We start from the raw sequence: 25,675 nt of genomic DNA on the forward strand, positions 1-25,675 counted from the left end.
GAAAGTGCAAAAAAATCCCTTACCCCAAAATTTAAAAACAGGTTAGGGAGCATTAAGCCACACATGTGGGTGGAATGCAGGGAATTATATTATTTTTACTCTGTTTGGTATTTAGATTATTTCATCTAATAATAGCTCACTGGTTGGAGAGCATGTGTTTTAAAGAGATAAGTTACCCTTCACTGTATTAACCAGACACGGGGGCTTGAGTTTAAGTGTTGCAGCCATATGTGTTTATGAGTAAGACAGAAAATGTGTATTTTCAGTGTCAGTGTGAGTCACGGTAAACACCCCTTTACACCACACCCCTCTCTCCCACCACTAGGTTGCACTGCCTGCTTCCCTCCTGTCTGATGCCGATCCAGCCAATAGCATACAGATGACAAACCCACATGAGAACGACAGCCTATTAAAAAACTACTACAACATACACAGGGATGTTGTGCATTGGCTCCACGAACCCTTAAAACTCCACACAAACTGGATTCATGCGCTCTGTACACGAATCCAATATGAAATATAGTTTTCCAAAAATCAAGATAGCATAAAAAGTGGCTTGAAAGGGAGATTTTATTTTAAGCATTGTCCACTCTCCTTCCCCCAGCCTCATCCCAGGCCACTTTATTTAAGCAGAAGTTAAAATATTTCTTTGAGAAATGAAACTCTTATCAGGAGCTTAGACATCATTCATTTTATAAGATTTGTTTTGCTCAAACCTGCAAAGTTTTGGGACTCATTAACAGATTTTTAAAGGTGTCAAAATGAAAAACCAAAGAATGGCACAAGCATGTAAAAATAGATAACGAAATAAGTAAAATAAAAATAAATGGATAGATAGATACAGAAATAAATGAGCAAACAAACAAATAAACAGATAATTAACTAAATAAATATTGCAGCTCTTTGCAACTTTACTTTTGCAGTCTTTCTTTTCACAAAAACACCAACAAAAAAATTATACATGTTGGACACCAGCTTATATTTGTCTTTTATTTTTTGTTTCTGAGTTTTTACTTGTTTAAAATAATTAAAAACAATTAATTTAATTTATTAGCAAATGTGGGAAGGATGGGAAAGAATAGATGTTGTGATTCTGAATAAAATTGAATATTTTTTTAAAAGTGCTTATTGTTACTGAGGACATTAACCCATAAAACATTTATCTTTAGGATAAATATGTTATGGGTCATGAAGGTAACTGTAATCATAAATCAAATCATGATTTCCATCGTAGTTTTAAATTGTGAAATATTTTGGACTGTTGGGTTGTTTTTCACTGGAGGGGGTTGTCTGCTCTTGGTGACTGAGAGGTTAAAGTTCAAGAGGAAAGAAGAGTCATTGTGACCTTGGAAGAGGAAGAAAGGAAAATGTAGTTGAAACCACTATTACAATTTTAAAATATATTTTTCTATTACTGAGCAGCCTTCTTTATGCTGGGGTGTTTTCCAAGCAAGTTAATTGGTAAATGGTAAAATGGGATTCTGCTAATGTATAAAATATTGTGTTTTATTTAAAAAGACTGTTTTGAGGGTTGAAAAACGTATCTTTTGGTGACTCAGATGTGGCCGTTAACGACCAAATCCTCCTGTCACATGCACTTTGAGCATTTTTGAAATTATATACACTCAGGCTGCTGGATGTCAGAGTCCATCACAATACTGCCTCTCAGTCAGAACGGAGGCAGCAGGGGTTATGTTGCTAACACATGGAGGACCGGGGTTTCTGGAATGTTCACAGCTTAATTTTTGGATTTCAGGCTCTTGGCACGAGGCTGGTGTCTGGTGTTGAACTCTGTAGGCACCACACTGCTCCTGTGAACTTTGATCAACCTCTAAAATACCTCTTCCTGAGCAGGAAATTGAAGTATTGTGAAGTATTGGCATGCTGATGGTCATCTATCTCAGGGGCCTGGAATGAGATGGAGGTAAAAGTGAAAGGAGACCCTCTGTGGATCAGAGATTGGCTGCTGGGTCTGAGTTCAAAGGTGAAGAGGAGAGACCTGGACTAGGAAATAAGATAGTCATCACTTTGCTGCACTGCATCTATACTCTGGGTTTGAACATTAGAATAGGACCTGAGCGTTTTAGGAATAAAAAATATGTTATGGTTCCTGACTATTACACTTCTACGTCAGCATAATATTATTTATTTTATTGGGTCTATTGCATATTGTTGTAGGATAAATGTTGTGTTTGTGAAGAATCTTAGGAAAAGCACAGATAACATTTGTACTGTGAGTGATAAGGCTCAACCATGGGATGGCATTCCACTAAAAAAAAAGTTTTCTATGACTTTATTCCTATATGTTGATACAATTTAGGCACTATAAAAAGGAAAAATATATAATACTCTTTTAGCTGATGATACTGAAGCTTGTATCTGTTTTATAAATTCCTTTTTGAAACTACATAAAGATGTTATTCCTACTTTTTTAGGGAACCAGGAGAACTCCTGATCATTTCACATAAAACTATGGGTGATAGGTTATTCCTTATTGAAGAGAAAAGAATAAAATATACATCTCACATGTAAAAATACTAAAAAAAACATGTTTAATAATTATTTTATAATTAGGATCAAAATGGGTTGAGAAAATTAGGAGAAATATAAAACATTACCTGAAACATGGATGAAATTATCGAGTTATTTCTAAACACAGATTAGAGTCGTAAAACTTTAAATTTAGCCAATTATTTTGAATAAGGCTACCAGACACAGAAGAAGACCCATGCATAGAAGAACTGCTGTGGGAAAAAGGCCGATAATTATTGAAGTTTATCTGCTCCTAACTAAGCTTTTCAAAATTGCATGGATGTAACAAAATTGTATGCTTACAAATCCAGATACTGCTAAAAAATCGCCCTGCCTTTACCTCTCAGAAATAATTAACCCAGAATAAAATGCATTTTCTCACTGAGAAATTAATCTCAGAAAACAGAACTAAATGGTAGTGAATAAATTGCTTCAAGGGCCTGTTAGAAATATGATCAGGGTGGCTGAAATTTTTTGTTTTATTTAAATTTGACTCCATCAAGCATATGTGACATTTTCAACAAAATATTTTCTCAGTGTCCTGAATGCATTGTTGGTTAATTCTCATTAGATTTCATCAAATATGCATGATGTAAACGCAAAGTGTTATGATTCCACCCTCATTACATAACACCGGCCGTAAATGCGTACAGCGCAGCAGGAAATGAACGTCTCCAGCGCATCACAGGGGTGTAGGAGGATGTGGATGTGACTGTGTATCATGTAAAAGTGAACAACGTCCTTATAGCGAGTAATGACAGAGAGGGGCTGTCGTTTTAAAAGAGCATCGCCCGTCTCCTCTGGGGCTTGAATTCTGCCCTGAGGTGTGACCTTGTGAACTTGGCTCTGAATATCCCCAGTCCTGTCTCTCCGGACATCCCTCCTCATCCCTGGGCTCTACTGCCCAGGCAGGAAGTGACATCAACGGGTCCAAACTAAAAATATGTCGCAGGACGAGCTGGTTTGGATGTCCAGGACCGATGTTTGTTTAAAAAGGAGGATGCCTCCCACAAGGTGATGCTCCCCTGAAGGATGTAGCAGCGTGCCACGCTGGGGAGGCAGACAGACAGACAGACGAGCGGGGCTGAGTGAGTCGCCTGCTGGCTGTGTGCTTTGATGCCGTCACTTTCATTCATGCAAGTTCAAATATGGTGCCATACTTTGCCCCCGTCTGAGCCGGTGACGCAGCGCGATAAGACTTGGACCGAGGAATTTAGTCGCGTTGCTCTTCAGAAACGGGGCTTGTTGGCGTGTTGTCTAGTTACAACAAGACAGGAAAGAGTCCTGAATGGCAACTGCAGGGAGAGGAAAAGATAAGACTCGAAGTCAGTCGGTGCGCTTTTGCGCATTTATTCCCCCACAATTATTTCGCGGATTTAGATGCAATCTTTAGAACCCAACAATAGAACAGCTGAAAAAAAAGTGTCTCATGCAAAGTTTAAATATCTCGACGTGCGTCACATAGCTCTGGAAATGTCTCTTTAATAGTCGAACTGTCATCTCCGTCCGGTGCTTGTGCCTCGTCCTCACCAGGGAGGCTCTGACAGACCCTGCTGAGTCCAGGCTGAGCGCTGCAGTCACGTGGTCCCTGTTATTATCCGCCCTTACGTCAGGTGCAGCCAATGTTTGGACGTTGTGTCATGGAGCGTTTTCCAATGGGGAGGAAAAAATCTGCTACTCCGAATAGAACTCTGGACAAGAAATAAGAAACCACTACAGAGCATTTTTCTGATTCTTTTTTTCCATCAGTGCATGACTGACAGCCAATCCATCCCAGTGAATCTCAACAATAATTTTACTCAAACATATAGTGTAGTGGAAGTACTTTGATCTTTTTTACAGATTTTTTTTTGTCTCACTTAAATATTCATTAATGAACAAAAGCGATCCAAAACATTTCAGATATGATGGAAAACATGCTTACAGTCAATATTACTGACCACATCATAAAATCATCATTCCAGAGCAAAGAGCATATGGAGTAAAATTTAAAACACACATATTTAGTGAGTAGTACTCATTTACCCCCCTAAGTAATGTTTAGCTCACCGCACAACTTAACTGGCTGTATAAATAGTAGCTGCATTTCCATTACAAATGTGCGCAAATCTTTGTCTATATTTATATTTCTACAAATGTCAAAAAAACATAATTTTGCAATTGCAATGTTTCCATTAAAAATAAATGTAGATCACACTTGAATGAGGTTGCTCAGGCGATAATTGAATAAAAATCATGGCAGCCATGGATGTAAACAGTGACAAGAAATATTCATATCTCCAGCATGGCGGTGGCGCTCAGCATCTCTGGCGTCTTTTTCAGGTGTTGGAAAGACAAACCCCTTACAGAAGAGCTACAGAAAATAATAAAAAAGATAATTAAACTATAAATTACGAAGAAGGTCGTGGTTCTCGTCGCCATTAATAACGTCCAGCTGTTGATCACGTGACTTGCGCGATGCGGAAATAGTGTTTCCATTGCAGTTTTGCGCAATGTCTATGTCGATACGGCTGTAAAAACACTTCATCCCAGCTCAACAAAGTGAGTTTTGTTTCGGAAATGGCCGTGTTTCCATTAATGGAATATATTTTTGTCATTTCAATTTGCGCAATTCTATGATAAACAACAGTTTTCAGGCAGTGTCACCAAGATCTCATTTTATTTTGAACTGGAACACAGAGTGAACTGTAACACTGAAAACACGACAAAACTTTTTGGACTACCTTGTTTAAAACAATGTAAAGACTTTTCAATCTGATAAGACTTGACTTGGATTCTGATTCCTGAAGGCAGAGGAACCAGATTTTTCACAGATTATCCTTCTCTGTCACAATATGATAATCATTTTTAATACATTTGTAAAAAACACATATATTTTTTATAAAAGTTACATACTGCAGCTTTAATATTTAAGAAGAAATCGCATTGAATGTAACGTTCCTCATGTGTCAGCGTTTAAAGACACTTAAAGACAAGTCCTTGTGTTGTTGTCTCTACATCTCAGACCCTTCTATAAGTTCACTGATCTGACCAAAGAAAGAAGGAAAAGTTTTAAGATTTAAGGTATTCAATCAGTGATAGTCGACTCTTCTGCTTTGTAAAATGATACATGAGCTTTACAGTAGAGCTACTACTGTACGACCACATCTGGCGCGTGTATGGAGAAGCCTGTGGGATTACTGGTGTATATAACTCATGCCGCCGTTGGCTGCCTGTTTGGAGCGATAGCTTCATTATTCATGGTTGCGTGTAGACAGGAGAGCTTAATCTCTGGGCAGCCAGTGACTGGAGCTAACTGCCTGTGCATGGTCAGCCTGTTCTGGTTCTAGTTAAGGAAAGAGGGAAAGAAAGTAAACAGAGAGGAGGACAACTGTTGAGTAAAGGGGACATCAGTTGAACACCCTGTAGCATTGTGGCATTTGGTCCTGGCAGTAATTAGCCACACTGGACCTGTGGGAAGAGCTGTATATTCTTGTCGCTGAAAGGGCCGTGGCAGGGGGCCTTTTGGTGCTTGACAGGTGCAGCGTGAGAACGGCGTCAGGAGTTTTGGGGAATCGAAACCAGATCCGAGGCCAAACGACGGTGTCTCTAGCTTGTGGGGTCAGGTGTTCTATTTGACCTCTGGAGGCCCTAAAACACAGACAAAAATCATCCTTTTGTCGCATAGATAATCAGCATAGACAGCTCATCAAATATGAAATATTAACTTCAGTGCATACTGAAGAATCAAACATGTAGTCTGTAGTTAATATTGGATTGTACATGAGGGAAAGTTGGTTTGTGAGATGTTTAAAACATCTTCCTGCTTGTGATCGCGCTTTAGTTAATAAATCATCGTTTATGTCCAGTCAGCGAGGGGGTTAAGATGCGATCACAAGGACGTGCTTGGAGTTGCGGTTTTCCCCTGTCCAATTTTATCTGACTCTCACTTGACGAAATTGGGAACGCTTTTCGGTTAAACACCCATGTGTCTGATAGTATTAAACAATACTTCAGAAGAAGCTTTGATCATTCAGCTGTGATGGCAGTTCAACAAAAAAAATCTCGCCATGATGTGTTTTGACATGTTCTTGATGCCAAGAGTCTGCTGTGCAGCAAAAAAAAAAAAAAAAGTCTTAGAATAATCTGGAATGCTTCTGTACTGTAAAAGGGAAACACACAACTCATTGTGCTGGCCGTTAGAGGGAGGAAAAGCAGCGGCACTCACCATGTCATGTTTTTTCTCGCTTCCTGCCTGTAATGCTTGAACTCCATAATCCCGGTTACAGCCATTACAAATCCTGCTGCCTTGACTTTAGACCCCAGACAGGAGACAGGCTCTGCAACTTGGTTTCATTTAGCATTCCTCTGAGCTTTACGGGCAGGTGTTTAACATTACTGGCAGGATATTTATTGGCAACTTTAAAGGCAACTTTTTTGCTTACCTCTCAATTAGAGTGCACACAAGTACAATGCGTTCACTGTAGGTGGAAGCAGCCACACAAACAAGCACGTGGTTGTGGACAAAAACAAAACAGGATGTTTCAGTTATCACTTCTTTTATGCATTCAGAAAGAATTTTGTGGTGCTGAAGGACATCCTCAGGATATCTCCAATCTGTCGGCACAAAGCAGTGCATGCACGTGATGATTATTTTGACAATTAATAAAATAATAATTATTATTTAATAATTTAATAATAATAATAATAATTGGTACCCTGTGCTGATTTTTTACTCAACCGGTTGAGTTTATTTTATTCAACTTTTGAAATACACAAAAATGCAAATAAACAAAAAATTCACTTTGTTTTTTAGATGAAATAAAAACTATTGCCTAAAATGCAATAACTTTAGCTTCAGTGAATACTTCTAACATTAACGTGCAAAAATAAGTTGCCATTCTTGATTTAACATGAAATTTTAGTGTCTGTATTTACAAGTTAACAGTTAGATCACTAAATTAGTTGATGATTATTTCAATAATCCGAATTAACCTGATTAATTCAATTAACTGTTTCAGTCGTAGAATGGAGGAAAATGATAAATGGTGTTCAGAATTTCAACAACCAAAATCTGAAAAGTGCAGCATACGTTTGTGTTTATCTCTGCTGAATCAATCCATTTTGTCATAGTTACAGTTGCATGCCTTTTGTTGTGCCTCTACCTGCTTAAAACATTTTCCCACCTCAGTAAGACTGGATGAAACTACAGATTCTCAGTTGAATCTGGGTCTGGACCTTGACCGGATCATTTCTAGAATGGAGCTCGTTCTGATCTAAACAGGCCATTTGTGTCGTTTATGGTCAAGGGTTCGTTTAGGATGGTATTTCCATCCATCTCACTGTCAACTATGAACAGATTCTCCACAGCATGATGCTTCCACCACCATGTTTCTCCAGGGATGGTGTGTTCATGGTTTTGTTCAGTGGTAACTCTAGTTGCTGTCCCACAGAAGTTCCTTGCCCAGCTTGTCAGTTTAGATGGATGATCATGTCTTTGGGGGTTTGAAGTTGTGCTAAGCTCCTTTAATTTTCCGATGATGGACTGAATAGTGCTTTGTGAGATATCCAAATCTTAGCATATTGCTAAATCATCTAACCCTGCTCTTATCCTCTACATAACCTTCTACCTGACCTCTATGCTGTGTTTTTTGGTCTTCATGATGTTATTTGTTGATCTGAGCACCGAACTGCTGTTTTAAGATATTTGAAGCAGGCTCACTGTTTAATCATTGGATGATTTCTGAATCCTGTCGGTTCTAATGGGTTTTAGATGGGGTTATCAAATTAAAGGCTGCTTAATACAAATGCATGACACTCTTTAAAAGAAAATGAATAGTTATAGATTATTATCCTCCAATTTAGCACCATTGGGTGTTGGTCTGCCAAACGAAATCCAAATAAATACATTGAGGTTTGTTGTATCCTGCAATAATTTTAAAAAGTTGGCTCGGTGTGAGGACTTTGGCCCCCCATTGACCCTGCTCCCCATTCCCATCCACCTATTATGCCAGGTTAGTTTATGATGCGATCTTTAGAGTTACAGGCTTGATAGGATGTGTAGCCTATAATTACCAAACTTTAGCAGTCCCAGTGGCTGTGATCTGAAATTCTCAAATCAAGGTGCCGCCTGAAGTCTCGGCCAGCCTCTGCTGCTGCTGTTGCCCAATGCTGCTTGATTACTGGCAGCTGGGTGAGCCATGTCAAGAGGTTGGCCGGGGAAATGTGAAATCCCAGATAAAGCACAGAGCCCTAAAAGCCATGAAGCTCTAGTAATGAGGAAAGTGATGGAGTTTGGGTTTTGGGTGTGCTAAGCAGGCAGACACCAGCCAATAGCCTCCCTTTCAATCTGTCTCCCTTCATGGTGTTTGTGAGAAAGGGAGGAGAGGCTAAGGTGTTTGTATATTTGACTTTTCTAATCCTGGATTATAGAGGCATCTGCAATACTCTCACATTGTGAAAGTTGTGGGCAGGTCAGCATTGCTCTATATGCCCAGACGAAATCCTCCTGGGTTGTCCTCAAACATAAATCATAAACACAGAGCCTATCCTGCCAGTGCTTCTCATGTTTCCCAGGGTCAGTTCCTTTGAAAGTAGCTGTGAACCCTTTGTAATGTGGCCATGGTCATGAGAAGGCGGAATGATTCCCGATATTAACGGCAGCCTGATTTTGAACAATTCTGGAGCTGCTGTAGTTGTTAAATGCATTCCTAGTTTTGTGGAGGCCATTATTCCTGCTTTTTAATCACCCATTTGGCTTTTATAACCTCCCCAAGCCTCAGTGTGTGGCTAAGGGGAAACCACATGTAGGCGGAGAGCATGGCCTGTATTTACCAAACAGCTAAAAGTCAGATAGTTGACTACAGTAAAAGATAAAAGCAAAAATCCACAACATATTATCGAGTCATAAATATAAAACAGACTCAAACATTCTCCAGGAATTGTTCATGCTGCAGCGTTTAAAATGCAGGACTTGTTGTATTGTTCTACTGCATTTTTAATAATTAATTTTAAGTTAATTATTTAAGTTTTTTTTCCTTGACAATAAAAAAAAAAATTTAATCTGGTGATGCTTTTCTTCCTAAGCATCCACTAAGCACCCCTTTGTCTGCACTTGACAGCACAACAATAAATAATTTGTACAAAGAGATTGTTTTCAGTTCACCTTGTCAAACAGCAGCAGAGTGTTTTCCAAATGAATTTTTTTCATAATTTCTTTTAAAATCACAATTTCCCTTCGTTTCTGGAGAGTTCATTCAAACCCAGTGTGCTTTCTTTGTTTTAAATGTTCATCTTGTATGTGCAGCTTGTCACAAAGAACTCGCGCACGTTCTCGTGGTTATTTTACTTTATTTTAACAACCCTTGATGTTTTTATTTTCCTGAAAAGCAGAATACTTTTGCAAGTTGTTTTCAATAGTTTGTTTGTTTACTTACTAATTACAAATGCCTAATTACCAAAAATCGTATTAATAGAAAATTAGATTTTATGAGGACTTACCTAAGATTTAACAGGTAGAGAGGATTATTAATTTTCTTTTATTATAAAATGTAGTAAATGCAACAAACAAATGTCCAGCCATTTTTAAACTCTTCTAATTTCGTTAATTAAAATTCTGTAGTGATATGTACTTTGGACACATGTTGCTGTTGGTAACCTTCCTGCATGTATTTTGTGGCTGGAAGCAAATAATTTCATGCCTGAAATTATTTTGGTTGAACTTTAATTCGGGTCACATATTTGAAGTGCTGCTTTTGATGTACTCCCCCTTTGAATAGTGCATGTGTATTGGGATGAAGGGTGTGAAATTCACAGTGTCCTGCCACAAAAGGACAATCTTTGTTAGCTTTGCTGTGATGTCACAATCTTACTTTGCTATTTTTTTTAAACTTAATGCTAATCTCACTATATTGGAATTTTAAAAATGATCTATGGGTGGCCTCCAGTGGTCAGAAAATTATTAGACAAAATGTACAAGAAGTGCCTGTACTTTTCAGCTTTAGTTTTAGGCATTGAGGGGACATAGGTGAGTGTAGCTGATTTTCACAGTTCTGTTCATTCTGCAGTATTCACAGGGATTTGGCGAGTAACCAAAGTCTGCAAATAGTTTAGATCCCCCTTCAAAAATTTTCTAGTTGCATATTTTAGTATTTCAGACTCCAAATATACCTTATGTCTTATGTCTTATGTCTGCACTTGGTGGCGCAGCCAAGAATGGCACTTTGGCTGCTTTGGAAGTGCCAGTCAGTAGCATCTAGATACATCTAGGTTCCCAAGTTGCATTTTGATTTGAATATTTTAGTTACATTCCAGAGAAACAATCTGTAAAAAGGTGGGGATGCACAGTGCAGGACTAGGAATACAATTTCTGTATTGGTGGTGTATCTGCAGTTAAGTTGACTCTACGGACCACAATCTATCTCGCCACTTCTCTTACTTCATTCATCTCCTCTCATTAGCTGTACTCAGGTCTGTAGGACAGTAGAAGAGATCGGGAGGTGTGACAAACAAATTTGCTGTCCCTGACCTATTGTTCTGAGTGCTTCCTTTTGCTTTAGCTCAGCTCTGTGCTAACAATCCGTTTTATGCAGCCAGCCTCCAGACCGAAGCTGACAGCATGTGTGAATTGGCTTGTCTTGCTGATGTTGCAGTTACAGTTATCCAGAACACCTGGGCGCTCAGACACCAAACAGACTCACCAGTCTGACGTGCTGTCAGGATGGGCTCGGTGGCATGATTTACGCAGGTCACAGTCACGCAGACTGTTTAACTGAGTGGGAGTTGAGGGTGCATGGAGTCATTGCTTGTTTACCCTGTGCCTGATGGCCCCCCACCAGCAGCTACAGCAATTATCACCTTGAAGGAATGTGGAACCCTTGTGTTAAATTCTCTTTGACCCCCTGATGTAGGAGGTCAGGAGGTTGGGCGCTCTCTCCAGGGGTGGGTGAGCAATGGGATGCGTGTGTGGTTGACAAAAGTCAGTGGGCGTGGGGGTTAGTGCTGTGTGTGTTTATGCATATGTAGATTTAAAAGACCCCCTCCCTGCTCTCGATCCAGCAGCCAATCCCTACACCTGCAGTCCCCCAGCAAAGCAAACAAATTCTACATTCGGTTTCTGCAAAGGAAATTAGTTTCTAAAGATCTTCATTTGACTTAGATTTACCCCAAAGGCTTTGTTGGAGGAAACGTGCAGCAATATTTTTCGGTGTGACAAAGTGGTATCAGAGGGTAGCTCTCTGCCTTCACCTTGCACTTGAAGTTCAGCGTGTTAAATGATGCTTTTCACACTTTTCTCGTATCAGTATCACACAGAGGAAGCTTTCACCAACGACTCCAACCACTAACACAAAGTCAATTCTTCTCCTCATTATTTTAATGTGTTTGTCTCAAGCTGTTTTTAGTACACAAGTGTAAATCACAACTTTCCAAGTAAGTGTAGGGCACTGAAAAGAATTGGTGTTAGTGTGCACGCTTATGAAAGCAAATGGAGGAAAAGGTGAGAGGAGAGTGGGTTTAGATATGAGAAGTCTGATACATCTGATGCTTTTTCTTCTATAAAGGAATAAAGATGTGAACATATGACATAGCAGAGGACAATGCATCTTTTTCCATCTAACTGCTTTTTATTGACTTTAAATAACTTCATCATCATCGCAAGTAGTATCGTATAATAAATGGCGTTTAAATTTATCACACATTTTTTGTGCCCGTGTTTAATGCTTGGAGTTTATGTGACTTTATCTCTTCTTTTACAGGTTCTCTGTCGTCTGCTGTTTAATGAAAGGAATGGTACGAGGTGTCAACGTGTTTCAGAGGTAACACACCAAAGTCTGCCTCAGATGTCGGTATTCATGTAATAAATCATTTCTGTCTTTGGTGATGTATTGCTGGAGGTAATTTTTTGGCTTTTGATTTGCTTTGAAGTCTGCAGTGGGACATAAATGTCTTTCTGAGATGTCTCGCTGATTTGTGCCTCAATTTCTCCAGGATTAGAAACTTTTTTCTGTCCTAACTGGTTCATGTTAAGCTGTGTGTTGTTTAACTGAAGTGCAGCCACCCTTGAAAAGTGAAGGCCCTTACACGTTGTGACAAACTAGAGTATCCCCGCAGTGTCATCAGATCACAGCGTCACTTCTCATTAACCATCCATTCAGGCCATTTTTTTTCACACAACCAGCAAAACTGATGGACAGCAGCGGCTTTGGTCAGCATCTAAATCTTTTTAAAGGTTATAAAGAGTGTTCCTCTGTTTCAAACTAAACTGTTATATTGGAGGTGGCTGAAGTGAAGTGGGGTGGGAGGTTTAACTTCGCTGTTTTTTGAGAAGAAAATCTTTGAAGATTATTAAAATGTTTGTATGATAATAGATCCAGTTGCATGTCTATGGTAGAAAAGATCACTATGCTCTTTAAATTTCCAGGCACATAGTTCCGTTTTAAAGCACAACCTTGTAACTATGCTACCTTCAGTTATAAAAATGCTGTGTATATCAAACATAACTTAAAAGAACTTTGACTTTGCAATTTCATGCCTTGAAATTGGGCGTCTGTGTCTTTAAGAAGCTCCTGCTCTTTCTGACATTCAGCACTTCATCACAACAATGCTACTCCATTATGCCATTTACAACCAGGAATATGTCTGCAATGAGAGGTTCCTCAGCAGTGTGTTTGCTTATCACTGCTGCCACTAGTCTAGAGGAGCTGTGTGCAAGTAGCACTTTGTAGGTAAATGTTACACAGTTTGTGTCCAGGCTGTGTGAGATCTGCAAGGGAAGTCAGTTTCCTGCTTCCTGATCTTTGACCTTTTCAAGTTCTGGATGGAGGGAAGTTTTATGCTTAAATTATTCTCCATCATATCTGGATCATATTGAATCACTTTCATTTACTTTTCTGTGAGTGATTTCACATTGAGAAGTTTTGTAGCATTTCATTGACACATGATTTTGTGCCACAAGGTCTTTGCACTCCCAGAGTGGAAAATGCTAGACTTTTCTAAGTGTTGAAAAATGATAAAACATGAAACTGTTTATTTGAACATTCATTTGTGCTTATAAACAACTCCAGGTAAATAATCTTTTTAGTTAGGTTTCTTAGAACAAATTCTAACAAATTTGTCTTAAAACAAAGAATTAACAGTTATGCCATGAATGATCAACGCCATATTTTATGTGGTTTTTCCCTGAATCTGATCAGTTGTAAGATTTCTATATGTCTAAATGTGAATCATGTCTATTAATCTGTATTAAATTGTAGAAAGGTGTGCAAGAGCATAAACAGATATTAACGCTATACTCTATTAACACTTTTAGAAAAGCTTTTACAATTTTCTTTATTTGGCAACTAATATTACTTTGTAATTCATTTGTAATTGCACATTTATCATTTATACATAGATATATGTTGTTCTAAGTTTAATAGTCCTTTTGGTGACAAGTGTGCCTATTACTCTTTTGGGGAGGTGCTTATTTTATGCTTATTTTGTGTTGCGTTCCTCCCTTTCAACTGCTTGAATGTCAGAATGACTGAATTTGCCTTATTGTTGTGTACCAGGGCAAAACAACAACACAAAGCACAGCATAAACTCCCTCTCTGCATCTTTTTGTCTGCTTGATAGCCTGACTTTAAGCGAGCTCCCCCTCTCACCCTCGCTCTGCAGACTTCTGTTTCCCTCTGCACACTCACTGCCGCGGCACTCATCCATGAGCAATACACTCATTCACACGCGCTCTCGCATGACTACACAAATGCACAAACAGGACTTCGACCCCAACTGGCTCACGCACACAGAGGACGTTCACTCAGGAATTATCGTGGTAGTAAAACTGGAGAGGAAGAGTTGGAAAGAGATGAGGGGGGGTAACAGAGGGAGGGAAATGAGTGTGACTGCCCTAACATAAGCAGTTTTTCCCCAAGCAGTTTTTTTAATGTGGTCCATGTCTGTGACCCATTCATGAAGACAAGCTATTGTTTTGTTCTGCAGCAGCTACAGCTTGCATATTTAGAGAAGCAGAAGTTAAATTAGTTGCTTTTTAAGAAAAATTCTTTTTATGTTCAGTCTCCATAATTTTAACTAACAGAAGAGTTAAAACAGTGTGATTTGCATTGCAGGTGTGCAGTATCTTCTTTTATTCCCCTAAAGTGGTTGCAAAGCTTACTCATGTGGTGCTTTGAAGGATGTGACAGACTTGTTCTTGAGTGTGTTGTTCTGCTCTTCTCACTTTTTTCTTTTTTTCTGCTGGTACATCTCTGACTCTCACTGCGTTTATATGCGTGTGCGTGCGTGTGTGTGTGCGCGCGTGCGTGCATGCGTGTGTGTGCTGTCTGGTCCGCTGCTTTGACACAAAAAAAGGAAGACCAGGCCGCCCCGTTCTTTGTTTTGCTTCTTGTAGGAAACTAGCAGCAAATTGTGGCTCAATGAGGCGTTGCTGTTTTGTATAGTCTGATAAAGTGCAAACCAAACCGTCTGGGCAGCAGTGTTTTCCATTGTAGCTCGGCCTATGAATGTAGGTCTGTGTGATGGTTGGTTAGTGTTGAACATTAGGTGATTGAGCGTGGTTGTGGTAGTGGTTGGACAGGGTGCAGGGGGTGCAGGGAGCCATTCACTCAGTTTTAAGATGTCACCCAGTGTTTGGAGCGGCTGTCCACTGTGCTTAATTGTGATGAGGGGTAATTAGAGCCCCGCTTAAGACTCTTGGAGAGTTTTCTGTTTTCAGTGTCTTCGAGGGTTTCAAAATCCCAAGATTATGGAGTTCTCTGTAGAGGCACCATGACACACTTGTCAAAATGATCAGAGCAGGGCATATGTGTGTGGGTGTATTTATGTGCCAGTGGGAAATATCCAAGTTTTTTACTTCAATGAGTTCTTCCAACACCTGCAGTAACTACTTAGGTTGAAAAATGAAAGGAACGATAGAAAGAATGTGCAGTAATGATTGTTTTTAGCCCCTTTCAAAATGAGCTTGCACAAAAGGATAAAAAGTTATTTTAAATGAACCCGTGGATTTGACTAGATTATGCCGTGATCAGGCTTTTCCTGGCCAATTTCAATGCCTGATTTTCTTTGAGGTTTAATTTTTAAAGATTTGGTTTTTTCACACACAAACTTAGCTGCAGGATCACTAATTGATACTTTAGGGTTGTAACAATAAATGAGGGAATTACAAGGTCACCCACAGTTATGCATCTAAACATATTTCCCTTACTTTTATTTGATTATTTATTGCCTTTTATTGTTCAAGGTCAAGGTTCTTGTTGTACTTCTCTTTACTTGCATGGCTTTAGTCAAGTTTTCCCTTCAGAAGTGTTTACTTGTGGTCTGTATCGCTGTAGCAAAAACATTTGAACAGCGAATGAAACCCATGAAAGTTTTTTAGAAAGACCACAGCAAAACCAAAATGTCAAGCTGATTTGTACAGAAATTGGGTTTTTGGTGAGGATTTTAAAATGCTTTACATACAGACAGAGGTGATTAAAAATGATTGCAGTAGCCCAGCCATGTTTCCATTAACCATATAACTGCACAAATTGAAATTATGAAATAAATTTGCTTAATGGAAACAGAAATGTTGAAAAAAGTCATATTTGTCAATGAACAGTGTTTGCTCTAGGATGAAGTGTTATTTTCCAAAACTGCAACGGAAACACTTGTGAAAACCATGAAGATGACAGGAAGCAGCATGAGGAAAATGATTTGTTTTGGGGGTTTTTTTGGACATAGTGATGCTGGCTCCACCTGAGCTCTCACAGCGTTACATATTTAATAAAAAGGTCATTCGTACGTGTTGAATCCGTAACTCTTCTTTAAAATCGGCAACTAAAATTTCTCCAAAATGCAGCATGTGTAGCCGCTCCCAAGAGTATCGGTTTATTGCTCCAATGCCTGAATAAGACACTGATATTTCCTCTAGATAATAACTAACACCTTGGCTAAATTGTCAGTATATTTCAGAATTGCTTTCATCCGTCGCAGAAATAATTTTTAACAACTTATCGTGTGAACAAGCTTTTTTTGATTTAATTTCCTATTTAATGGAAACTCATCAATTATGAAATTGTTTTTTTTCAACATTAATAGAACAAAGACAAAAATTTGTGCAGATTTGTAATGGAAACACTGCTATGGAGATCCACTCTGCACATGCCTTCTCAGACTCTCTGTGGTAGAAACCACAGCAAACCAGTTGAAGGTTTATCTAGCTTTGTCTTTCTTTGTCCCGAATTTCCATTAAACCGCAGGTGGAACGGTATGCTTCTTTTGTATTCAACCCTGAGTGTTTGCATATTTATTTACTAACACTTGTGATGATTTTTGACTCATCAAATCACACATAATGCTGAAAAATAGCTGTGTCTGTGGATGGTTTAGTGGAGAGCATCCACACTTCCCAAATCACCTGCTTTTATTGTTGGTGTTCACTTGTCTAATGAGAAAAGTATGTTAAATTTCCACATAATTTCAAAGAAGAAAGCTGTTTTCCTCTTGCAGATTAAGTGATTTAATAGACTGGATTCCTACACTGCTTGGGTGCATATGGAACGAAACGCAGTTGAGATCCGCAGATCAAGTCCATTGAGTCAAGTGAAACAAACATGTGGCTTGCGAGAACGACAATAGGAGGAGGGTCTGGGGTGCATGGCTGACCTTTTCTGAAGCAGTTTGGGACGCATTCGAGCGTTCTGCTCCAACAGAGGCTGTTGGGGTAATTATCTGCCACGGTGCACATGTTGCACTGCGTTTGTCAGAACGGGTATCGGTCAGAACTGCTCATGTTTATAGGTGAGCATGGAATTGTGTTGCAAATGTGATAAAATATCTGTGCCGCTCGCTTCTCTTCTTCGGTCCACGCTTGTACATTTGATTTTTTTGTACATCCACTTTTCTACACTCCAGTGTGGCCTTCATCAATTCAGATACACCCTGACGATTTTTCATTTGTTCTCCAAAGCTCAAAGACTGGCTGTGGGCCTCTCAGAGCAGGAGACCGGCTTGAGGAACAGGCCAAGGAGCCATCTTGGACATGGGATAAAGGGGCCCAACGGCACAAAGCCCCATTCCCTGCTCCTCCATGTGGAAAATGGCAGGAGCAAGAGGAGGAGGGGAAGGAAGAGAAAGAAAAAAAAAGCAGAGGAAAGAGGAGGAGGGAGCAACAATTAGTGGGATCTTCTAATCACCAGGGCAACACTCATTTAATTGACATGTGAAATCTGAATTCATCTAACAAGTCGATAGGCACCACGACAATGGAGCAGTTTAAGTCCAAGGTCTGCTGGTGGAAGCACGGGAGGGGAAGCGGCAGCTGAGGGATGAGGCCACGCTCTTTGTTAACGGTAGCAGCGCTGCTGAGTGGGAAGGTTGTCCACGTGGAGATTATAACGCATTATGTCTTTGACCCTTCTCCATTGCAGCACTTAGCTGCTAACACAGAGCAGGTATGTTCCAGCAACAGGTTTTTTTTATTTGTGAATTATTTTCTGCACAACCCAGAGGGAGTAAACAACAATTATTTTTACCTCTGTAATATCAAGCCTAATACTTCCAATGGCTTGAAAAAGGAGAAAAAAAAACACCAAAAAGAAATGGATGGGGGAAGGGGGTAGTTATCTGCTCATTCCCACTTCTACAGAAATCAATAAGTTATTTAAGGTCATCAGAAAGAAGCATCACTGTCAATGTGCTGCTGCAGGAAGTGAAAATACACCACTCCGCAGGGGAACTTGGAAATAATCCATGTCTTTTACCCTTATGATTATTGTAACAGGTCTTTAAACGGTGAGATTTTGGGGGGTTTCTGCAGAAAAAAAAATCATGCAACCTGTGATAAATATGTTTCTCACACATAATTACATGGAGGAAAACAGATTTTTCTGGGTCTAACACCAGGGCAGGGGTTGCAGGTAAATTACTGGCTTAGACTTTTAATGTGAAGGTAGATCAAATAATTAGTAGATTTTGGAGGGCTCAGTTTAACTGCATTGAGTAAAACTGACAGGAAAATCACTATGCTATTTTGAACTTTGCTAATAGGGACAGATTTAATCTTACACCTATAAGTGGATGACATGTTTCAATTAAATTCAGGACTGGGGACGATGGAAGCAGATGCATTGTATCTCTCAAACCACAGTGTTGATTTAGAAATTTATTTTGAAATAATATACCTATATATATTATGGCTATTCGGGTTTCTAGCAGGGGACACAAGGTTTTATTTTAAATCTTCTTATTTCTCAAAAAGAAACAATCGGTTCTCCTCGTTACCCTGGACATTACATGGTTTCATAACATATTTATTAAATGTTTTAGGCTTGATCTGCCTTGAGTTTTTGGTGCTGAAAAGTTATTTAATCTCATTTGACCAAAGAATATGTTAAATTTCCATCTCAGTTGATCAAACTTCACATGTTTACCTTTGTGATGGTTGGGCAGAAGATGCTTTTCTGGGGGGACATCAAATCCCAGCAGCTATTTGGCACAGGGATCAAAGTAAATGGTCATCAGGGAGATTTAGTGTCCAAGTTGTTAATCCTTGTTGCAGTTCTCTTGTAGTTGGGTTTGGAGAAAAATATCTGTTATTTAGTTAAAATGTGCCATTTCTTAAGTTTTTCTCCACTCACTGAATGTACTCAAGTGAAAGTCTGGATGTCTCTAAAATGTTCAAGATTATGCTTGCAATGAAAAAATGAATTAAATGTAAAGGTTTTTAAGCAGATTTTCCAGGAGTGCCGATGGGAATACATGTGCAGAGTGTTTGTGCTGCACAAATCCAAAAAGATTTCCTGTAGAACTACCAGGGAAAAAAATTCAGCCCATAATAAGAGCTAACCTTTTTTCTTTTCATTCTCTTTCTCTGTAAACATGTTTCTGCATATGAATCACAATATATTTAAAGTTGAAAATCAAAAATTAACCAAATGTCAAAACTAAGAAATGATGCACAAGTTTATGAATCTTTAATCAAAACTCTTTTTGATTAAAATGCATTACTGGACAGAAATCCTTGAAAAAGAGAGGAGATCAAACATATTTTATCTGGTGGGACACTTCAGGATTACTAATAACAGGTCCAGCAGTCTTAAACTTAACTTAAAGTCTTATGCTGCATTGCAGCAAAGGCTTAAGACAACCAGGGCCAAGCTGTTGGGGTGCAGATGTGTTATAAGATCAACTTTAGCGACTGGCTCTGTCTCTGTGGCATCAACTGTTGCCTGAGTTTCTGACTGGTTTCCAGTAAAGCTCCTCAATATTATTTGTGCCAAATTCAAATCATGCTGATGATTTTGTCTCTTTGCCATTTTATTCCTGTGTATTCCCAGTTGTTTCATACCCAGCATTTTTGTATGTAAAGTTTAACCCACATTCCCTGCTGTTATGTGTTATGTACCTACAAGCAGTGTTGTTTATTTATGTTTTGCTTAGATGTTACAATCACTATCTTTTTTGTAAGAATCAACCATTCACAGATGAAGCTAAATTCCTCCTTTAACTCAAATATGCTTCTAATTTGCATTTAATGGGTTGTTATAAAAAGTCTGCCTGTATTTATTTTGAGTCTCTTGTGTTTTTAAAAACTGACACAAGGTTTCTTTTGTGCTTAACCCCATCAGATACAGTCTGGACTTCTCTGGCACCTGTGTGTCACGTCATATGTCTTAGGTGAGTCACAACTACAAAGACTTAAACATTGTAACATTACCAAGCTTGGTATGTCCTTAATCCTGGATATTTTCCACATACTTTGACCTTTATATTTGGTCTGGGTTGTAAAAAGTCCATTCACAATACTAACACTTACGCTGCCCTTTAGTTTGAGTTTTGTCCTTTTGATTTTGTGCTAACAGACAGATCTATTGTCCATGGTGACTTCGTTGAAGTGGCAGAGAGTAAGAGGGGGACTCAGGATACTTCTAAGTCTTTCAGCCAGAGTGTAATCCTCTTCCTTTATCATACAGGCTGATCTGGTTGTATGTGAATGACTGCTCTGGTTGTCTCTAGCTCTTAGTCACGTTTCCTTTCACACTCTTCCTCTCTAATTCTCTCTTGTTTGTCTTTTGTTGTGTCACTCCATTGCTCACTGATCAACGCTTCTTCAGTGTTCACCTCATTTTTGTTTTGTGTGTGGAGGCAGCTGTTATCTCTGTGAGAAAAAAGAGAAATCCGAAATGTTCCTTTCCAAACAAAAAATAAATACATACCTTGATGCAACTTTGCACCACTCTGGAGACGGGCAACTTGGATTGTGTCCAAAAATCACAGCTGGAATGGTGTGTATTTACAGTGAATATGTGTGTTGGGGGATGGGAAGTGGGCTGCATCTGGGACGTTTGATTGGTCCGCTGGCATTGGAGCCAGACAAGATGCTGATTGGATAGTTGGATGTAGACTAGCGTGCAGGTTTCTCTGTGCCATGAAGCTTTGCCTCCCAGAGTGCCGGCCAATAGCTCCACATATTGGATGCATTACAGATTAGATCCAGTGCAACTGTATCCACATGAATGTGTGTGTATGTGTGTGGGGGGGTGTGTGTGCGTGTGTGTGTGTGTGAGTTTGTGTGCCTACACATCTCATTTCTGCAAGAGCACTTTTATCCTCAATGGACAAATCTGCTCTGCCTGCATGATCACAAAATGCATTTGCCTCTTCTAGACTAATCATTAATTATTAATCTCAAATTTGATTCGCCGTCCCAGATCGATGGAGCAGCTACACACTTTTATAAGCTCAAGACTTGCTCCAAAAAAGATTTCAAGAGATCAATATGCAGTAACTTATTGCCAATTTCTCATGATAAGGTGCTGTTCTTAGCATTCATAGCAACTTCATGCTCAAATATATGTAATTTTCATCGCAACTGCAGTAATGAGAAGAAATGATGGAAGCATTCATTGATATTTTGAGATCTGTGTGAAACAAATTTTTGTTTGGTGAATCATGATTGAAGCTGTATCAAAATAAAAATATTAGAGTTCAAGAATTTCATATTTTCATCAAACTGAATTTGATTGTAAGGAAAAATGGTAACAAATGGAGTCAAAGGAATGTATTGTGCATGAAAGTGGTTATTTTTTTAGTTTTTATTGAATAAGGCTTTGTATTTAAAAGAATATCCACCAAATACTGAGATTTTCTAAGTAGGGAGAGATTGTTGATTGCAAACTCCTTCAGATAATTATCAGTCCATTACAGATTTCTCAATGTGAAACAAAACCCCCAAAAACTCTTGTATGTTGTATCATTTTGTGTCTTGACATTCATAGCTGCTTATTAAAAAAAACATGTCCTGCATAAAGTGAAGCGGATTTTGTAGAACAAGTTTTATCATGTCATTAAAGGACATTTGATGTTCTCTCATCCTAAAGAGTGCCTGCTTATTGGGATCCAGGATGTGGGATTCACAGTGTTCTGCTGAGGTTGGACTGGGCACATTACAGGGTATCATTTTATTTCTTGTTTTCATACTGAAGGATCCATTGACAATTCTGGAAATAAAACTATAGTGCTCTTTGAGTGCCCATCAAAAGGCAGAGAAATATTAACTATAAAAGAAAAACTCCGTTTCACTTTAAGTTTCGGGCATTTGATATGCTGAGTCGAGTAAATAATCTCCAACCTACATAGCATAGCATGAAACAATGTAATATTATTATTTAGTCTTAGCTAAGATATCTGTTCAGCGTTGATGGTGGTGCTCCAATTTTGTCAACAAGTCTAAAACATCCAGGATGGTTTGGCATTTTAAGATATCAAATTGTAGCTTTTTACAGCTTATTATACTTCTTCTCCTTTCCTGCGGGTTATTTGAGCTTTTTTTATTTGTGAATGTTCATATATTCTCACATATGTAGACAGCTTAAAAAGAAACCCTGTCTTTTCAGCTGAATGATGAAAGTGTTTAGAGAAGGAGGCCACTGTGGTGGATACCTAAATTGACCTCTCTGAGATCCATATCTTTATTTATATCGAATCCACAGCACACGTCTGCAGAGGCTGGTTAAGACACTAAGCAATTATTTCAGCAATTATGCTGTGTTGCAAGAGAAAATACTTTTTATGATGGTGGATGGAAATTTGTGACCCAACAGCCAGGAACATTATTGTTTTCCTTAAGAAGATTTTGTCCAATGTTCCAATTTCTACTTTTGTTTTTAAGCGTTCCTTGCTTTTTCTTTCTGAATCGCAACAACATAACTACAGTACAAAAAACAGTACGGTACTTACAATAATTGTTATCTAAATGTTAGCAATAATTTACAAGAGAACATCTTTCAGAGTTACTGTTATGCTCACAAAATGATAAAATAATTAATTGTTTTATCTGAACATAATGAAACACGGACATGTCATTCTGATCTGATGGCACCGACATTCATTGACATTTACTGTCATTTACTTTTGAGAAATGAATTAATTATTTTGAGAAATTTACTTCATAAAACTTGTTGAGAATGATTCGAGATATGCAGCAAAGCAACTGAGAAAAACTGTAAGAGGAAAATGAAGTAATGACAACATTCAACTGAAAAGCAAATGGAATTTAATTATTCAATCAGAATTTAAAAGGATTTCCATCAGAAAACTTAAATATGTAAAAAAATGGATGATGTAAAATTATGCCTCCACTGCTATAAAATTATAAATTTCTTTGAAGTTAATGAACTAAATTGTTCTTAGCCAATGAAAACACAAAATCATTGAAGCTCTCCTTTTACCTTTGACATAATTCAATCTAAATGTCATATTATGTTTAATATTTCCTCACTTAAGTTTAGGTTGTCACTTTGGTTGGATATTTATTTGGTCAGACCCTCTTGCTGCAGATCCTGCCATGTTTACTGGTTTCTCCACTCATTGTTTGGACCTTTTCTTCCCCAGTTTCAGAAATTTATCTTCATAAACTGATTCAATTTGCATCTTGCCAGTCTTCGCCCTGTGATTTACCTCAAACGTGACACTTAATGGATGCAATTTATTTAATAGATTTTGGAATATTTTACAAAATACAAGACAAACTTTCAAAATTATTGCAGAGGAAATATTATTTTTTTTACTGTTCGTATCGTTTTTTTATTCCATAAAATTGTGGCACACTCATGTCAATGAGTAACAGGATAGCTGTAAAGCTTTGACATGTGTAATGTGTCCTGACACCCAAGCAATCTCTCTACTGCATAAATTGAGCATTTTGTAATAATCTGTAGCTCTAGTCTTATTTATTGCTTAATTGCATAATATCATTACTGTTATAGCTCTTGCATAGTTTTTTCTTGCGCATTTATTGTGTTTGTTTTAAAATAATTTTTTATCACATGAATCTTAAGCCATCACACCACTGCTGCAGAGTTCTGCCTAATTTCCCTCCAAACTCACATAATACCAACAATAAAGGATTCAGTGGTGTATAAAACCACTTTAGTAATTGTAAAGTAAGCAGCAGTCGTGGGCATAAAGATGTACAAGAATTCCCTTTTAGGGTTGTGTTGATCTTGAAGTGCTCAGTTGTGTAGTTTGCTAAATAAAATCTGTAGCTACTGTACAAACATTGGGGAATGATTATGTCTTTATCCTCGATATTCACGGTTGAGTCCTGATTACAATAAAAAACAGAAAGAAGTTCTACATTTCATCAAAGTTGGATACAAAAAAAGCAGCAAAAGCTCTGGGAAGCTGATTATCATTCGTTCCCTTGACCTTTGCAACCTGGTGTTCATTAGAGAGTTAAAAATAAAGTGAAATAGAAAGGCAGCAAAGGAAATTTAAGAGTAGGCCTCAGAGAAGTGGAGAAAGGACACATTAAGAATCCTGATAAACAGGAACTGCCCTCCACTTAGACAGTTTTTCCTTTCAGAGCTCTAACTCTGTTATTACACTTGTCACAGCAACACTACAGTTGCAGCAAGTGTCAGGCTCAATCACCAAAGCTAACAATACAGGAGACAGACATGCATTAAGGATTAAATAAAATGTGGCCATAGTTGGACGTGCTGCCCATATGGAGATGCAGAAACAGAAGAACAGACACACATAAATATTCACACTCAAAAACAGTTGCACCATCCACATGGCTGCACATGCTACACAGTCACTGCACGCTGAACGCGTGGCAGCACCGTCAACCCCAGACGGCTCTCCACTGCCCACCTGTCATAAAAACCTGAGAGCGAAAAATCACCTGGCTTGTATCTCTATCGTCTACAGTTCTTAGTTTAGCTTTTACCAGCCATCTGGCTCAGCAGCTCCGCTCAACCTCCTCCTCCTCCTCCATCCCATCTCCCCTCTGCCAAAATCTTTCCTAACTCTCACTCGCTTTAGTCTTTTTTAAAGCATGTCAGCAGTTAACCGGCACAGCGGTCTTAGTGAGGCTGCTAACGTGGCTAAGTGTCCCTCTGCCTCTTTGCTGGTGCTGTGGTACTGAGTGTGTGTTTGTGTGTGTGTGTGTGTTTCACAGATGGCAATGGGAGGGGAGGGAAGGCTGGAGGGGGTGATGGAGAGAGCTGTCTGAGGCTCCGGCAGCTCTCAGGCAAGGCGGTCTGTCTGCGGGCATCTGCACTGGCAGCCCCTCCAGTCCTCCCCTTCACCCATCCAGCACCGCTACCTCTCCAGCCAGCGCCACAGCTTGGCAGCCGCCCGACAGTGAGGCTTGATTGCTGCAAGATAACTCCTCTTGACCTCAGATGGACTTTACCACCAAGCTTTTTGCCCTCATGTTTTTAGAAATGATGAGGGTCGACATCATACCTGCAGAGTCGACATGGGCCATTTGCTGGTATAAAGTTATATCAGAACGTTTGAGAGAGTTATGGTTTAAAAAACTGCAGCACACAGTTGTGCTGAGGTTCTAAATTAACACAAATAAACCTGCTTAGTTTCATCATTGTGGAAAAACTAGAAGGGTGTAAAGCAATTGGTTTCCATGTGATTTTCTAGTATGTAAACTTCCTTGGGTTAAGACTGTACAGAGTGAAATACCTTTTTATGAGATGTCACAGAAAATAACCAGATTTTTGTTGGCTGACAGACTTATATGTTAACAAGAAAGTCAAATTTCAATATTTTCAAATGTGTCTAGTTGCAAAAATATACACAATTATTATGTGGAAAGTAAAAAAAAAAAACAATAACATGATTGTGACATCATCATTCTGTGGGAAAATACTTCTAAAGACCAAAA

The 25,675-nt window shown here is 38.8% G+C and overlaps 1 long non-coding RNA gene across 1 annotated transcript in view; it reads left to right on the plus strand.

Moving 5' to 3' along the window:
* The first annotated feature begins 3,474 nt into the window (after positions 1 to 3,474).
* Positions 3,475 to 25,675, plus strand: part of LOC129360410 (uncharacterized) — a 110,026-nt gene continuing 87,825 nt past the window's right edge. Inside the window, exons 1-3 of the long non-coding RNA XR_008606044.1 lie at positions 3,475 to 3,620; positions 12,267 to 12,326; positions 20,115 to 20,163. This is a non-coding gene — a long non-coding RNA (uncharacterized LOC129360410). The remainder of the gene's footprint in view (positions 3,621 to 12,266; positions 12,327 to 20,114; positions 20,164 to 25,675) is intronic.

Source organism: Poeciliopsis prolifica, unplaced genomic scaffold (assembly GCF_027474105.1).
Source record: "Poeciliopsis prolifica strain line A6 unplaced genomic scaffold, Auburn_PproV2 SCAFFOLD006, whole genome shotgun sequence".
Lineage (NCBI taxonomy): Eukaryota > Metazoa > Chordata > Actinopteri > Cyprinodontiformes > Poeciliidae > Poeciliopsis > Poeciliopsis prolifica.